This window comes from Herpailurus yagouaroundi, unplaced genomic scaffold (assembly GCF_014898765.1).
Source record: "Herpailurus yagouaroundi ecotype Mexico unplaced genomic scaffold, PumYag 192, whole genome shotgun sequence".
Lineage (NCBI taxonomy): Eukaryota > Metazoa > Chordata > Mammalia > Carnivora > Felidae > Herpailurus > Herpailurus yagouaroundi.
The window spans coordinates 13,153,040-13,169,593 of record NW_024412423.1 but is presented as its reverse complement, the minus strand read 5'-3'; the positions used below and the strand labels follow the sequence as shown (position 1 = coordinate 13,169,593).

General features: G+C 42.4%; 1 long non-coding RNA gene across 1 annotated transcript in view; it reads left to right on the top strand.

Annotated features, from left to right (window-relative positions):
- The window catches only part of LOC121010625 (uncharacterized), a 104,779-nt gene extending 99,177 nt beyond the window's left edge, over positions 1–5,602 (top strand). The window contains exons 3-4 of the long non-coding RNA XR_005781293.1: positions 2,338–2,395; positions 5,550–5,602. This is a non-coding gene — a long non-coding RNA (uncharacterized LOC121010625). The remainder of the gene's footprint in view (positions 1–2,337; positions 2,396–5,549) is intronic.
- Positions 5,603–16,554: the final 10,952 nt, after the last annotated feature.

The following is a 16,554-nucleotide window of genomic DNA, read 5'->3' as shown; positions in this document are numbered from 1 at the left end:
TAATAAACCCAGACTCACGGTTTCCGCACCTTCTCTACTCCAGGCCCTTGGAATAAGCACCTGTCACAATCCTATGACTTGTATGGCCTCTCCCCAGCAAATGAAACTTAGAATAAGCCTGGGGAGTATGCTTTGTTATTCAGATCGATCATTTTTAACACCAAGCCTGGGTCTACATAATCCTCGAATTTGTAACTTAAGCCTCAGAAATCTACACCCTAAAGGGCTCTGTCGAGAAACCTACCAAGAAAACACACATGTTTCTGCACAAGACTTTGACCTAGGTCCTCAGTAACAAATCAGTTTCCCCCCTTTTCCAGGCTGTAAGAACCTGGTCGCCAATTATACTTAAATTATTTTACCTGGCCCCTTGATTCTTTTATCTACTGGATGTCTTCATAGAAATAACAGCTGCCGTAGCCGCATTTTTTTCGAAGCCACAAGGAAAGAATCTGTTTTCCCCCACCCCCTCCCGCCCTGTTAGCCTGTTCCTTCACACCACAGAGGGACAAAAAATACCTACAGGGAAAATGAATAGGAGAGCAAAGGGCCATCATGGATCTATTGTCCGTCTAAGGCCCTGCCGTGGCCACCAGGCTTTGGGGTTGCGCTCTGCCCTTAGGACTGCTGCTTACCTCTGTTCTTCATGGCCGGTGGTGGTATTTCCGTTTAGCACCAGTGACTACTACGGTCAGTGTCAAGGAATTTGGCTGATTTCTCGGATGTGGGGATTATCGCCTTCTCCCTGGGTATTCTGAGTTCTTAATATTTCTCGAGAGCCGCGTGCCTTGTGGAGAATTCCAGCCCCACGAAGGCATTTGTGATGCCAGATCTCAGAGAGGGGATCTTTGAAAAAGTGGGAGGCCTCACTGGAGTGTGTGCGCATGAGTCTCATGAGTAGGCACACCCACACCCGCCCCCATTAGCTTTAGTGCACCACGCGGACAACAGTATCCGTTTGCTTCTCGTCACTCCCCAAACCGAAACCTGTTTGTCCCGCAAAACATTGTTTGCCCATTTTTTTTTACCTTTGTATTTGACTTTCTTGAGATGTGACTGTATCGTTCTTTGACTAATTCCAGTAGTTGAATCAGTACTTGTGATCATGAAAAGTGCCCCTAATTACGAAGATTTTCTTTGAGAGTTCTCATTCAGCATCAGCGCTCCTGGCCTCTGCGGTGAGATGTGTCTTAAGAAGGTAACCAGTTCCTAGGGCGCCTGGGCGACTCAGTCAGTTGAGCATCTGACTTTGGCTCAGGTCATGATCTCTCTCTTTCTGTGAGTTTGAGCCCTGCCTCGGGCTCTGTGATGACAGCTCGGAGCCTGGAGCCTGCTTCACATTCTGTGTCTTCCTCTCTCTCTGCCTCTTCCCCACTCATGCTCTGTTTCTCTGTCAAAAATAAATAAGCATTAAAAAAAAAAAAAAAAAAAAGGAACCAGTTCCTAATCCACAAATGAAAGTAACCGTTTCCTTTTTTTATTTTTAACATTTATTCATTTTTGAGAGACAGAGCGTGAGTGGGGGAGGGACAGAGAGAGAGGGAGACAAAGAATCTGAAGCACACTCCGTGCTCTGAGCTGTCAGCACAGAGCCCAATGTGGGACTCGAACACATGAACTGTGACATCACGACCTGAGCCAAAGTCGGATGCTTAACAGACTGAGCCACCCAGGCACCCCGCAAGTAACTGTTTCCTAATCAACAAAGGAATGCCCACTTCTAAAGCAATGTCTTCTCTCATTTTCTAGAGTTTTACACCCAGTATACTCCCATATTTTTGCCTCTCAATCTGTTGTTCCCATGTCTCCTTTCTGGAATGACGTTCACTTCCCAGATATTAGTGTACTTAGTCATCAGAGATGAGCAGTCAAACTTAGGGACGTGAAGTGGCTGGCTCTAAAAACAATCACACCGAAGATCAGCTTTTGGCAAAAAGAGAACAAAAATCACGTAAGACATATTCCCAAATTTGTTACAGGACGAGTTACAAAAAGAGGAGAAATCATGGCTCTGTATATAAATATAAAAGGAACACACGTCGAAGACTCTAAAGGGCAGACACATAGACCGGGAATATTGAAATGGATTGGCAAATAGATACAAAACTGGCTTCTCCCACAGTGGAGTAGCCAAGTTAAAACTTGCAGTTGCAAATTGATTTGCATGTCGGTAGCTAAGAACTATTTGCATGACTATCCATTTTCTGCAAGTTACTTTCTACTTTACGGAGTTGTAAAAAACTGTAATCTCTAAAGACTCCATGGAAAGGGTATGCAGTCATTTATTTTGGTTATTCTAAAGTTTTGCCTTTTTTTTTTTTTTTTTTTTTTTTACAGATCAGTTGAATGTCCTTGACCCAACAAATGAATGAATACCCTTGATTACACTTCTGCTGTACGTAGGATTAATTATTCATTCATTCAACAAATATTATTTCTTACATACCCGACCTATCTTCCTGAGTATGTTCTGGGTGCTGAGAATGACGCAGTTAAAACAGAAACACCTTTATCTTACGTTCTAATGGGGACAGATAGAAAATTAGGAAGTACACAAGCAAATTATGAGCATATGTGTCAGATGATGTGTAGGGCGGTGGAGGGAAATAAAGCAAAACGGAGTAGAGGGAGTGGGACTGAGGTAGTTTTTAAAGATGATGTTTAGGAAAGGTTTCACTACTATGGAGTTATTCCAGCACAGACCTGAAGGAAATACAAGTCAAAGGTTTTTTTTGTTTTAAGTTTCTTTCTTTATTTTTTGAGAGAAAGAGGGAAGAGAGAGAGAGACAGAGACAGAGAGGGGCAGTGAGAAAGGGGGACAGAGGATCCAAAGCAGACCCTGTGCTGATGGCAGAGAGCTCACTGGCTCTAGCTCACGAACAGTGAGATCATGACCTGAGCTGAAGTCGGACGCTTAACTGGCTAAGCACCCCCCCCCCCCCGTGCCCCAAGGTCAAAGTTATACAAATCACTGGGTGAAACTAGCAAATGCCCAACTCTGAGATGACACCAGGCTTAGTGTCTGTAGGGTCAGCAGGGAGGTCACTGTGATGGAACAGAGTGAGCGTGGGGCCAGAAGAAAGAATAGTGCAAGAGAAGTAGCAGAATGGATGAGGGAGGGCTTTATAGACTGTGGTACAGAGTGTGTACCTCTAAGGGTGACAGAAAGCAAGGGGAAGGAGCGGGGTAGAGTACCAAAATACGCTAGCCCAGAATCTGCTTCTTTGGCATATGGATTATTTTGAGCTGAAGTCCATTGAGAACCAGCAGTTACAGGGAAAGCTCTAAAAGCAGAGCACAAGTTTTCCCAAGGAAATTTACATCGTTAAAGAAAATTTCCATTTATAATGATAATTCTCTCTCTTACCCTGAAGAGGAGGACTCTTCATAGCTCTTATCAATAGACTTCAATTTGCATAAGAAACCTTACAAAACTTGTTTACCATACTTTTCCTGGTCCCCTTCCCTGTAACTTGCACCCCCCAGCCCAGAATCCCCTAATCGCTTTTCCTTAAGTTAGCCTAAAATGATAGGTAAGCCCTTTGGGGTACTCATCACTGAGCATGCCCACGTGTTATAAACTTGTCTTTTTTTTTTTCTTTCTTTCTCTTGTTGATCTATCGTTAGGCAATCTGACTTAAAGGGTTCCCCCTCCCCCCCCCGCCCCCCACCCCACCCCGGCAGGAGAATCTCAGATGGGTCGGGGGAGACATTTTTCCCTTACAAAGCTTTTGAGCTTGGGAGTGTAATGATACAGTATACATTTTGTTTTGTCTCCCGTGGGAGATGGGATCAGGATTTACTGAAGATCAGCCGGGAGAGTTCTTTGGAGTTTATTATGGTGGTTTGAAGCAAGAGTGGTAGCTGTGGAACCAAGGAGTGAAACCAGCAGGGAATGTCTGCTGACCCCAGCAAGAAGAGGAAATCGCTTTGCAAGACACGCACGCAGTTCATTTTTTTGCCCTTCAGAAACTTTTCCTAATTCAGACACAAACTTGTCAAAACACACAAGTATTCCGGGAAGATGATTTGTGGCAGCTCCTGCAAAGCATGTTGAAAGACATCCGTTGTTCGCCACCTTTCCTTACCGAGCCTGTGATGGGTGCTCGCTTGTTTGCACCCAAGAGAAACTTACGGTGACTGAGTTAAGCAGAAAAAGAGAAAATTGAAAGCATATCATTCGTTTATAGACTCTACGGAAGAGTTGGAACCAGTTTTTTGAAGCCAACAGGGGGAAAAAAACGTTGCCTTCATTTTGTGTATGGGGAGATAAACACGAGAAGATAGTGTTTTTAAATGTAAAACAGGGACCCTGAAGAAAAAAATTACCCAATGAGTGGAAGACATAAAAATATGAAGTAGGCTTACACAGCTCTGTATCAAATGAGAATTTGCTTATACCAGGAGTCATCAGTTTTGTTGGTTTTTTTTCTTTTTAACATTTATTTATTTTTGAGACAGAGAGAGACAGAGCATGTACGGGGGAGGGTCAGAGAGAGGGAGACACAGAATCGGAAGCAGGCTCCAGGCTCCGAGCCATCAGCCCAGAGCCCGACGCGGGGCTCGAACTCACGGACGGCGAGATCGTGACCTGAGCCGAAGTCGGACGCTCAACCGACTGAGCCACCCAGGCGCCCCCAGGAGTCATCAGTTTTTATCGAGTAACTGTGCAGTTATGGAAAATGTAGGCTCTGTCGCTCTGGTTTAAATGGTTTCAAATGGGGGCACGTGGGCAGCTCAGTCAGTGAAGCATCCAACTCTTGGTTTCAGCTCAAGTCACGATCTCACGGTTGCTGAGTTCGAGCCCCACATCGGGCTCTGTGTTCACAGCCTGGAGCCTGCTTCGGACCCTCTGTCTACCTCTTTCTGCTTCTCTCTCTCTCTGAAAAATAAATACATATTAAAAATATTTTTTAAAAAAAATAAAATAAATGGTTTCAAATGGAGAACTTCTCCTTGTAGCAATGACCATAAAATCCCCAACCAGGGGAATCTACTTGGATCATTTTGGCCATTCATCTGATTCCTCTGGGAAATTTTTGTTAATTTTTTTTTTTTAACACAAATTTCCAGACCACAACGCAAAATGTTCTAAATTACCACACTTGAGCTTGGAAACCTGTGCTATCTTTACAAATTTCCAGGGATTGTAATGATCAGCCAGTATGAGGACCCATGAGTTAAGCCTCAGTCTGCACCTAATTCTTTTTTTTTTTTTTCTTTTAATCCACATGCTCAAAGAGAGTATCTGAAAATAAAGTTGTGTTTGTTTATTGGGAGTTCCTCATTTTATTGAGTCACAGAATGTTGGTGTTCAAAGATTATCTGGTCAGAAGCAAAACCGACTGATGAGACAAACCCAGCCCCAAAAGTGCCCAGAATCAACAAAAAGCTCAGTTCTCCCACACTTTTCTCACCCCACTGCCTGTTTTCCCATGTGGACATTGCCTGAAAAGTATGCTTAAACACTTTTTTTTTTTCATATATAATGTGGTTTCCTTACTATGCGGATGTGTAATTTTAATTATCTGGTTTCTATCTATTTTCAGAAACTTAAGCCGCATTTAACAAACAGATACAACATGAAACAGTAAAAAAAAAAGAAGAAGAATGAGAGAGAGAGACCAGAGAGCAAGATCAAGGAAAGAACAAGGTAAATATGCCAGCGAGAATTCATCACCTTTGCAGTGATACAGTTTAGATTGGTTTCCGAGCTCCATGACACTCAGGGCAAAAAACCAAAACCATACTCTAAGTTCCACTGAAGGTAAGTGGCCTGATTTCTTTCTCATTATTTATTTTCCTTCTTGTATGAAGCCGTGAATTGCTTGGTCAATAATTAATGGCTGTGAGTCGTAACACTGGAGCTGACACCACATTAAACTTTCATGCCATTATGCTAAGGGACTACAAATTTCAGAAGGAAACTTGGAAGGTGGCTAGGACTATGTAGAAAACAGAGTGAGCCGTGGATATGGGTCTGTGTGGGATTTCACATTGGGAAGGCATTTTATCAAATTTAAACACCATTGGGGCGCCTGGGTGGCTCAGTCGGTTAAGCGTCCGACTGCAGCTCAGGTCACGATCTTGCGATCTCGAGGTCCGTGAGTTCGAGCCCCGCGTTGGGCTCTGGGCTGATGGCTCAGAGCCTGGAGCCTGCTTCCGATTCTGTGTCTCCCTCTCTCTCTGCTCCTCCCCCCTTCATGCTCTGTCTCTCTCTCTGTGTCTCAAAAATAAATAAAACGTTAAAAAAAAATTTAAACACCATTTATTAAAGCTTTCCTGAAAGAAATTTGTGTGTATCCTTGTTTCGGTTTTCAGATCTAACATCCAAGCCTAACTCAACACAGTTTATCCGACTTACTACTTTTCAGGCTTCTTCTGGCTTTTTGCACACGACACGACTCAGAATTCTTCAGGTCCCTTAGCTTTGTTGGGCTTCATCTTTCCCATTTTTTAGGTGTTTTACCCCAAAACCATGGTGGGAAATAAAAAGAAAACAATTGGGCCCTGTGCTCATAAAGAGTACTGAGCTGCCCGCTTCCCTGGTTTGTTGTGGTTGCCGCTGTTGTTGTGACTGTCCTGTCTTTTGTGTACCTTGAATGGTCCTTACTTTTTAAAATGTTTATCCAGTGTTTCACATACTTCCCATGACTCCCTGCTGATACAGCTTCAGTGCAATTCAAGTATTTATATGAACACTGCTGAATTCAACTTGCATTATTTAGGCACACAAAGGAAAATTCCTGGCATTTCCAAGTCACAGTTGTTTAATCAGATGACGTCGTGTCACTGGGTTTAAGAATAGCTTTACACCCAGCAAAAAAAAAAAAAAAAAAGAAAAGAAAAAAGTGAAATTGTCATTTTCTCTTCCCATCCTATGGTGTTCTTCGGTGAAATTAACTGAACTGCATTGTAATTCAATTTGGACTGAATTTTTTAAACTAAGCAGCCTAAAATAGTCGCGCTGGACTCTATTTGCTTATTTAATTGACTTGGGAAAAAGGACCGTATCGGGACAGGGAGAAAGCCGTCATCACCGTTCAAAGAGACCTCACTGCAGCCCTTTCTCTCCGCCCCTTGAAGGAAAGTCTTGCCCCTTGACACGTCCTCATTATGGAAATGAATGTAACATTGAATGAGTAATGTCATTCTTTTGGAATTATGACACGGAGGGGAAGAATTCTAGCACACTGGGAATTTGGGTTAGGAATTGATTTATAAAAGAAATGGCCACGTTTGTTTTTATTGTGGGTAAAGCCCTAGTTTGGGAAAAGACAAAAGGGCAAGGAATTTGGGGAGTTTATGGATGAATGTGGATCTAATGAAGAGAGTCCATTGGTTCCACAGGCCAGAGTAAGATTCCCACAGTCCTGAACAAACAGTTCTCAGCCTATAATTTCTGAGCCTTTGTTTCCCCACTTTGGGATTCTGACTACCGGCATGTTACCAAGCCAACTGGGTTCACTACAAAGATCTAGCGAAGCTCTTTTTATCACAAAGATCAAGACAACAATTGTGTGCCTACAAGAAAAGAACAACTAAAACCATCCAACAAGCATTAAAAGAACAATTCTGGAGATAGTTGCCTTTGAACTCCAATAATGGGCAACGTCCAGTCCCAAGCCTTGAAATTCAGAGTTAACAGAATTCATTACCAATCGCCTTTCCTTGTAATTATAAGCCCTTCTGGCATCAAGTATTTTCAGTGGCATTAATTTTGTCAAAAGTGATGTTTTGCAGTCATGTTGAATCCCATACAATGGCCGTATTATAAATCTGCTTTACAGACTTAGTTTTGTTTGTGATAGAGTTCATTTATGAAATAGAAGAAATCTAAATTTTGCCTTGGCTTTACCCCAGACCACAGCAAGTGGAGCATTGTTTTACAAAAGCTTGTTCTGAAATATCACTTCCTGAATATAAAAGTGTGCTGTTTGTGCAGGTACGTTCCGTTGACATGCGCGACGTCCAGCTGAGAAAATAAGAAAGGGTAACCAATCTGCCTGTTTTCCTCTTTCAGCTGTGACCTGTGAACAATTTCAGTTCCAGGTGGAAAAAAATAATAATAATCATTTCCATTTTTGTGTAAATACTTCCTTTTCTGATGGTGTGAGACTATTTTCAACTGAATCTGAGCAGGCTGCAGTAGTTCCGCATAAATATCCTGTTGGGAGAATTTTGACCACTGTCATTGTCCAAACCTTAGAAATCACTTTTGAGATGCAGTCATTCCTTACCGCGAAATCCACCACAAACTGTTTGTTCTTATGTGCTTGTGGGGAGTGCACGCTCTTTTCTTTCTGCATAAGAAAAACTAACGTACCCACTATCCCGTGGTTTCCTTTGGGGGATGGTGGAGTGAGTTTGCGTTTCACAAAAAACTAGCGATGCTACTTCTGGGCACCGCCGAGCAACTTGTGTTTGTGCATTGTTAACACCTCGCTCCTAGAAAGCTTGCCAAAACACTTCTTGCCAAAAGGCAAAAGATGGGAAGAAAGTTGACTGATAGGAAGTGGCCTGGGGCTTCGTTGTTCACTTAGATTTCGATGATTTATTATTGATGTGTATCCACGTATAAGTTTCAGTGCTCCGCCAGAAAATTTTATGCCAGAATCCATATGGAGATCCATTTGGGGATATCTTTATTAATTTCTTAAATGGGAAACTATGAATTTGGCGAGTAACTTCTCTTCAGTTGCAAATGATCAGCTTTAATGCATTGCCTACAAGATTTCAGATTATCATGAAAAGAGTATGGTGATTTTTTTCTAGGTCCACATTTGAATGCTAGTTACTTAGAAGTCACAGAAATGCATTAATTATTAGCCAACACGGGCAATTCTTAACTAAAGGTAGGTTGGTAAATTACATTCTTAGAGGGAAAAGAAATCTATAAATCAAATATGATGTTTCCATTAAAGGGTAATTTACTGTTATATTCCCATGAAGACCTTGATGACAAACTTTTTAGGACAAAAAGGGGGGGGAGTAAATACCTTACTTTATTACTGATAAAGAATTTTTCTATTCTGTATGGTATGATAAGATTCATAGAACATCCAACCCTGTATGTTTTTTTTTTACTTTTATGTTTATTTATTTTTTTTTAATTTTTTTTTTAATGTTTATTTTTGAGACAGAGAGAGACAGAGCATGAATGGGGGAGGGTCAGAGAGAGGGAGACACAGAATCTGAAACAGGCTCCAGGCTCTGAGCTGGCAGCACAGAGGTCCGATGCAGGGCTCGAACTCACGGACCGCGAGATCATGACCTGAGCCGAAGTCGGACGCTTAACCGACTGAGCCACCCAGGCGCATCCTATGTTTATTTATTTTGAGAGAAAGAGAGAGCACACATGCTCCTGTGCATGTGCAGGGAAGGGGCAGAGAGAGAGGGAGAGAGAGAGAGAATCCCAAATAGGCTTGGTGCTATCAGCATAGAGCCCAGTATGGGGGCTCTAACTCACAAACCGTGAGATCATGACCTGAGCCGAAATCAAGAGTCAGGTGCTTAACCAACCGAACCACCCAAGTGCCCCAATCCTGTATTGTGATTAAAGAGGAGAAAGAATAGGAATTGTGTCTGAAGCCAATGGTCACAGATCCCAGAAAGACTAAGGCCAGGCAAGTGGAGAAGAGGGAAGAGGAGGGAAGGAAGATTTTATATGCCAGGGCACAAGAGGGGAGACCTACTGACAAATATAATTTGTGACGTGCCTGCTTTTAGATCCACAAATAATAACATGGGATACTCTTGGCAAAGGAGTTTGGCTGTAAACTGATAGAAGTCAAAACCTATTGCTATTAGGCATATCAGGCTTTCAAAATGTAGAGGAGATGAGGTGAAAGGATTATACGAACAATGTGCAGCAGGGCACTTACCCTACTTTTAGATGTTAGTAAATTTATGACGATTTCTTGGTGGGCTTTTTGGTGCCAGTAATATTAAAAAGCAAGTGTTGAATTAATACATAAGTTGTTAGACGCAGATGCATGTGCATAGTGGAGAGAAGGAAAAACTTTTCCTCATCCCCCTTAGGGTCCCTCGCTGGGTCTGAAAACTAAACTGGCAAAGACAGATTAACAGGAGTAAAGCAGATACGTTTAGTTTAACATAAGATTCACGTGGCATAGGAACCTTTGTAATGAGGACCCGAAGAAACAGCTAAGCCTATGTGTTTTTATACTAAGTTTGATGAAGAGTGGAAAGCGCGGAAAAATGAGACAGGACAAAAGGGTCTGAACTAAGAGTAGTAAACTGGGGCATACTTACCAAGGCTTGTTCTTTCATAATTTTTTTTGTTTTTGAGAGAGAGAGAGAGCGTGCATGCACCTGCAAGTGGGGAGGGGCAGAGAGAGAGAGAGAGAGAGAGAAACCTTAAGCATGTTCCATGCCCAGCACGAGCCCGTAGCAGGACTCCTTCTCGCAACTGTGAGATCATGACCTGAGCCAAAGTGGGATGTCCAACTGACTGAACCACCCAGGCACCCTCACATTAAGGTCTGTGACCTGCTTCGGGGAAAAAGGGGGAGGTCAGAGTCTTCCCTATACTTTCTATTTCTCAAATACCTCCAGTTTAAATACAGTCAACATGCAATCTGTCATATTTCAGGGTAGAGCATTCTGAGCCCCAACACTGTGTTTGTATCACACAAAAACATATACAGGTATACCTAAAGCTTCTAATTTCTCTCTAAAGAGTTAAAAAAAAAACCAACTATAGATACAATCAAAATACATGGTGAGCTGTGGTCTTTTTGCACCACTATCGAATTTATATATGGTTGCAATATCCATGCATCTTTGATTTGCCTATGCAATCCTGAAGACATTAACATTAGACATTAACAATAAACTCTTCATGGATCAATGCTTAATTTACACATCTTTAAATAGAGTATTGGGGGCGCCTGGGTGGCACAGTCGGTTAAGCGTCCGACTTCAGCCAGGTCATGATCTCGCGGTCCGTGAGTTCGAGCCCCGCGTCAGGCCCTGGGCTGATGGCTCGGAGCCTGGAGCCTGTTTCCGATTCTGTGTCTCCCTCTCTCTGCCCCTCCCCCGTTCATGCTCTGTCTCTCTCTGTCCCAAAAATAAATAAAAAACGTTGAAAAAAAAAATTTACATAGAGTATTGGCACTCCCAGTTTGATCTTTATTTTTCCAGAATTTATCTGGAAACTCTTCCTAAGTACCTACCTAACCCCCATCTACTTTCGGAGACTTTCAAAAATTAGAAGAGGAAAGGAATGGGGCTCAGTCCTTGTTTCTCTTATACAGGGACATTTCTAACACCCAGAGTAAAAATTTTTTGAGAGTAAAAAAAAAAAAAAAATGCTTAATTTGGATCTCCACGTCCAATGTAAAACTGTGGTATGCTCCTTGCTGAACCATAAAGTTAACTTTGAGTTCTATTCAATTACAGATGAACTCTATCTTCCCTTTTTAGCTTTCGCTGATGGGCAGGGAAAGACGTGACATCGTACGTGGTTATGATGGCCATTGCCCTCTTCCGACAAGAACAGCCATAGGGGATCCTTCCTGGCCATCTCATTGCAGCTCCCAGAACCATGATCTGGGCATGCAACCAGGCAGCCATCTTCACGTGTCCAAAAGTCCTGGCGTGAGACCAACTCACAAACTCAAGCTACTCAAAAAGCAAGTAGAAAGGAGCAGAGATGGAAGATCTAAGCACGGGTCACTGTTTTTCATGTTTTTTAAATATATTGTTTCCACTCGTCACAAGACCCTGTGCAGTAAATTGTCCCCATTTTACAGACTGAAAAACTGACAAGTGGAAAGATTTAAGTCACCTTCCCACCATCACATACCTCGGGGGCAGCTGAACAGGGTTTCACAACAACCTCTGACTCCCCAGTTCCCAGACCAGTTACTTTAGCCGTGCCGTTAAGATCATTAGCTTTAAGTAGATGGTTATCTTTAAAGGGAAAAAGTCCAACGGCTCTCTGGTCAATTGCTGGAATGGCAAGAATCAAAATTGTGTCTTACTTATCTCTACCTCCCTCATGGAGATGGTGTCAGTGTCAGCAAAGGAGGTGTTCAAGAAATAATGATTAAATGGATCATGCATAAATTGGAATATTTGTTTTCAGATTCTTTTAGTTAGACATGACATTAAAACAGTACTTTTCTGTGAATGTAAGATACACATTTAAAATTTTGATTATGCTAGAGCTGGGGTAATGATGTAACACAGAAATCATTAGCTGTTATATTCACTCACTGTCCCCTAAATTTGTTACTTTATTAAGAGATAAACAAGGGGCGCCTGGCTGGCTCAGTCAGTAGAACGTGTGACTCTTGATCTCTGGGTTGTGAGTTCAAGCTCCACGCTGGGTGTAGAACTTACTTTAAAAAAGAGAGAGAGAGAAATAAATAAATCCATGGGTCAATTACACTCTCAAAATGGTGTTGACCTTGTTCCATCTCTGAAACTCAATCTGGAAGTAAAATTTTAAGATTACAGACAACATCGGGACAAAAACAAAACAAAACAAAAAAATCTTATCACATGTTTGATCATTTAAAGCCCAAACATCAGCCCAAGAAATCTACACATGAGACATCGAAGTCAGTGGATGCACTAATGAATGCCTCACATGTTTGCCAAAGTGAAACAACATCTAATAATAAGAAAACTGTGATACCTTCCTGTTTACAAAGCATTTTCCTAAGTTTGTCAAACTAAAGTAGTTGTTCTTCCTAGCAGCAATCTAAAGATAGGGGCACCTGGGTGGCTTAGTCTGTTAAGTGTCTGACTCTCGATCTCAGCCCAGTTCTTGATCCCAGGGTCCTGAGCCCTGCACTGGGCTCACCCCTGGGCCTGAAGGGTAATAAAAAAAAAAAAAAAAAAAACAATCAAAAGATAAATGTGGTTAATGTCAAATTGTGTAAAATATTTTTATATGAAAACAAACATCTCTTATAGATTAAAAAGGGAAAATATGCTTTTGTTTTTAAAACATGATCAAGTAGGGGCGCCTGGGTGGCGCAGTCGGTTAAGCGTCCGACTTCAACCAGGTCACGATCTCGCGGTCCGTGAGTTCGAGCCCCGCGTCGGGCTCTGGGCTGATGGCTCAGAGCCTGGAGCCTGTTTCCGATTCTGTGTCTCCCTCTCTCTGTGCCCCTCCCCCGTTCATGCTCTGTCTCTCTCTGTCCCAAAAATAAATAAACGTTGAAAAAAAAAATTAAAAAAAAAAAAAAAACATGATCAAGGAGACCTCAATAAAGTTGTTCTCTACTAGGTCCTTAGGGATTTTCCCCCATTTCCTCCCCTACTTACCATGAAAAAAAAAAACCCTGCTATATAGCATACCTTTTGTCTTCAAAAGAACCCTGTAATGTATTTGCAATCATGGCCAGTTTACAGGGGAGTAAGGAAGCCCTGAGAGCTTAACTTGTTCAGTGTAGAGGGAAAGGGTTTTAAAGAACAATCTCATTTCCTAAAAGGACTTCCTTCCTCCTCTTGTAAAGCCAGCTATTCATAGCACATTATCAACATCATATGTCAATTTACAAGTGCTCTAGGGGAAAACATGCAAGTGAATATGGATTGCTGTATATCCAAGTTTATAAAATACATATATATATATATTTTTTTTTTCATGTTTGCTAATTTTTGAGAGAGAGCGTGAGCAGGGGAAGGGCAGTGAAAGGGGGACAGAGGATCCAAAGTGAGCTCTGTGCTGACAGCAGTGAGCCTGATGCGGGGCTTGAACTCAGCAACTGCGAGATCATGACCCGAGCCGAATTTGAATGCTCAACCGACTGAGCCACCCGGGTGGCCCTAATACATACATATTTACATTCACTCTCAACCTACTTTCTATTAACTACCTCTCCTACTTACCAACATTATTTCTTCTTTCTATAAAATATGACATGTTTTCTGTGAAGTCTGATGAAAATCTCCAACAGTGGTTCTCAAGGAGTGACCTCTTGACCAGCCACATCAGCATCACCTAGAAACTGGTTAGAAACCCAAATTCTCAGACCCCATCCCAGATCTACTGAATCCAAAGCTCTAGGGGTGGGGTTCAGCAATCTGTATTTAAAAAAATTTTTTTTAAATATTTATTTATTTCTGAGACAGAGACAGACAGAGCATGAGTGGGGAGGGGCAGAGAGAGAGGGAGACACAGAATCAGAAGCAGGCTCCAGGCTCTGAGCTATCAGCACAGAGCCCAACGCAGGGCTCGAACTCACAAACCATGAGATCATGACCTGAGCCGAAGTCAGTCGCTCAACCGACTGCGCCACCCAGGCGCCCCAATACTTTTACTAGAAGTTATAAGTATGTGCAAGAAAATCCATGCACAATTTCCCAACTGGTGGACACACCCCATCCCCTCATAAAAAGGCTGCTAGATGGATGTCTAATATATACGTGTTTCCTATTTCATGGATTCCTTGGCAAATTTTTTGATTCACTGACCAACTGTGGAAGCTGGCCCCAACTGTGTTATAGCTCCCTCTTAAAATAGTTGAGATATATAACAGATCGATAAATGATAGGTAGATAGATAAATTTGATATGTATGAAAAAAGTAAAGATTCAAGTGTACCTCTGCAAATCCCTTAAGAAGCACAGAGAGGGCATTTGCTTTTTGAAATGTCTCTATTTGAAGTGTGCTCTCAGAAGTGAAAAAAAAAGGAAATTATGCTGAGATTTAAGAAAGAACAATCTGTCCATTCAGAGGCTTTGGAGCACAGAGAAGCTGGGAGAGCTACCACTACCTGGGGAGAAAACGTAACACCTAGACCTTGACCCTCAGACTGTTCCCTTGGCTCTTAGTATCTCCAAGTAGAACTATATGAAAATTGAATAAAGAAAAGCTGTGAATGGGCCGCTACAGATGACGATTGTTCCATGGACACTTCCATCTGAAGGTACATCAAGAATTGTCCATACAGGGGGCGCCTGGGTGGCTCAGTCGGTTGAGCAGCCGACTTCAGCTCAGGTCACGATCTCGCGGTCCGTGAGTTCGAGCCCCGCGTCGGGCTCTGGGCTGATGGCTCAGGGCCTGGAGCCTGCTTCCGATTCTGTGTCTCCCTCTCTCTGCCCCTCCCCCGTTCATGCTCTGTCTCTCTCTGTCCCAAAAATAAATAAATGTTAAAAAAAAAAAAATTAAAAAAAAAAAAAAAAAGAATTGTCCATACAGGCTTGGACCATGCCTGCCCATCACATGGGATTCATTTCTTCATCAGTGCCTCTGAGACAACACTGTGACTTCCATATGTCCTTTGGGGACTTTGTTACCAGCTCCCCTCTCTTCTCTCTATCTGTAAAATAAGCAGAAAAGATATAAGTAATGTTGCTTCTGAGAGAAATCACATGCTTGCCTCTCTCTCTCTCTGTCTCTCTCTCTCAATTGGTGGTTCTCTGTGTCATCTGATATTTACTGGCCTTAGAGGTCAAGACCACCTGCTATAGAGGCAACTTGAGTTCTCTGACTGATGAATTGAAATCCTCTTCCAGAACAGGTGGATATACAACCTCAAAACTCAGCACGCTCTCTAACACACGGATATTTAAAAAAAAAAAAAAATTAATGTTTATTTCTTTTTGAGAGAGAAAGGTGGGGGGGAAGGGGAGCAGAGAGAGGGAGACATAGAATCTGAGGCAGGCTCCAGGCTCTAAGCTGTTAGCGCAGAGCCCAACACGGGGCTCAAACTCAGATCATGACCTCAGCCAAAGTCGGGCGCTGAACCGACTGAGCCACCCAGGAGCCCCTACCGCATTGATATTTTAAAATGTGCCAAAGTTGGGGCGCCTGGGTGGCTCAGTCGGTTGGACGTCCGACTTCGGCTCAGGTCATGATCTCACGGTCCTTGAGTTCGAGCCCCGCGTCGGGCTCTGTGCTGACAGCTCAGAGCCTGGAGCCTGTTTCGGATTCTGTGTCTCCCTCTCTCTGACCCTCCCCTGTTCATGCTCCGTCTCTCTCTGTCTCAAAAATAAATAAACGTTAAAAAAACATTTTTAAAAATGTACCAAAGTGAACAGAACAAATGAAGAACAGCACCAAGAACTTTTTTTTTTTTTTTTTTTTTTTAGTGATTTCACAATCTCTCTGTCCAACGCTAAATCCAGAGAGAAGATTTAGGGTTGGAGGGAGGGGAGTAGGGCAGGAGGGAGTGTGGATGGTAATATTGCCAAATGGCTGGTCGTTAAAAGCTCTCTGCCTTTGGGCTTTTTTTTTTTTATCTTAGCCACATTCCCTTCAAAAGAACTGTGAGTGATTATACATTATTGCCTCAGAGATATCTTAACATTATTTAGTAGTTGGTTCTAGAGCAATGCAAGAGAAAACTGTTTCTGTTAGCACTGAGTGATAGCTCAACACTATTTAACTGGGCTTTAGGGAACAAAGCCTTCTGATTACCCAGGTGTCTCTCCCTCTCAAATCTGGCTTCCAGTGTTGGTTTCATTCCTTCTCTTGCACTGTAAGAAGCAGAAAAATACTTTGAATGTGAATCCGAGGTGTGAAAATGATATCCTCCGGATATAATTTGGTTTAAACTGAGCAATTGATCA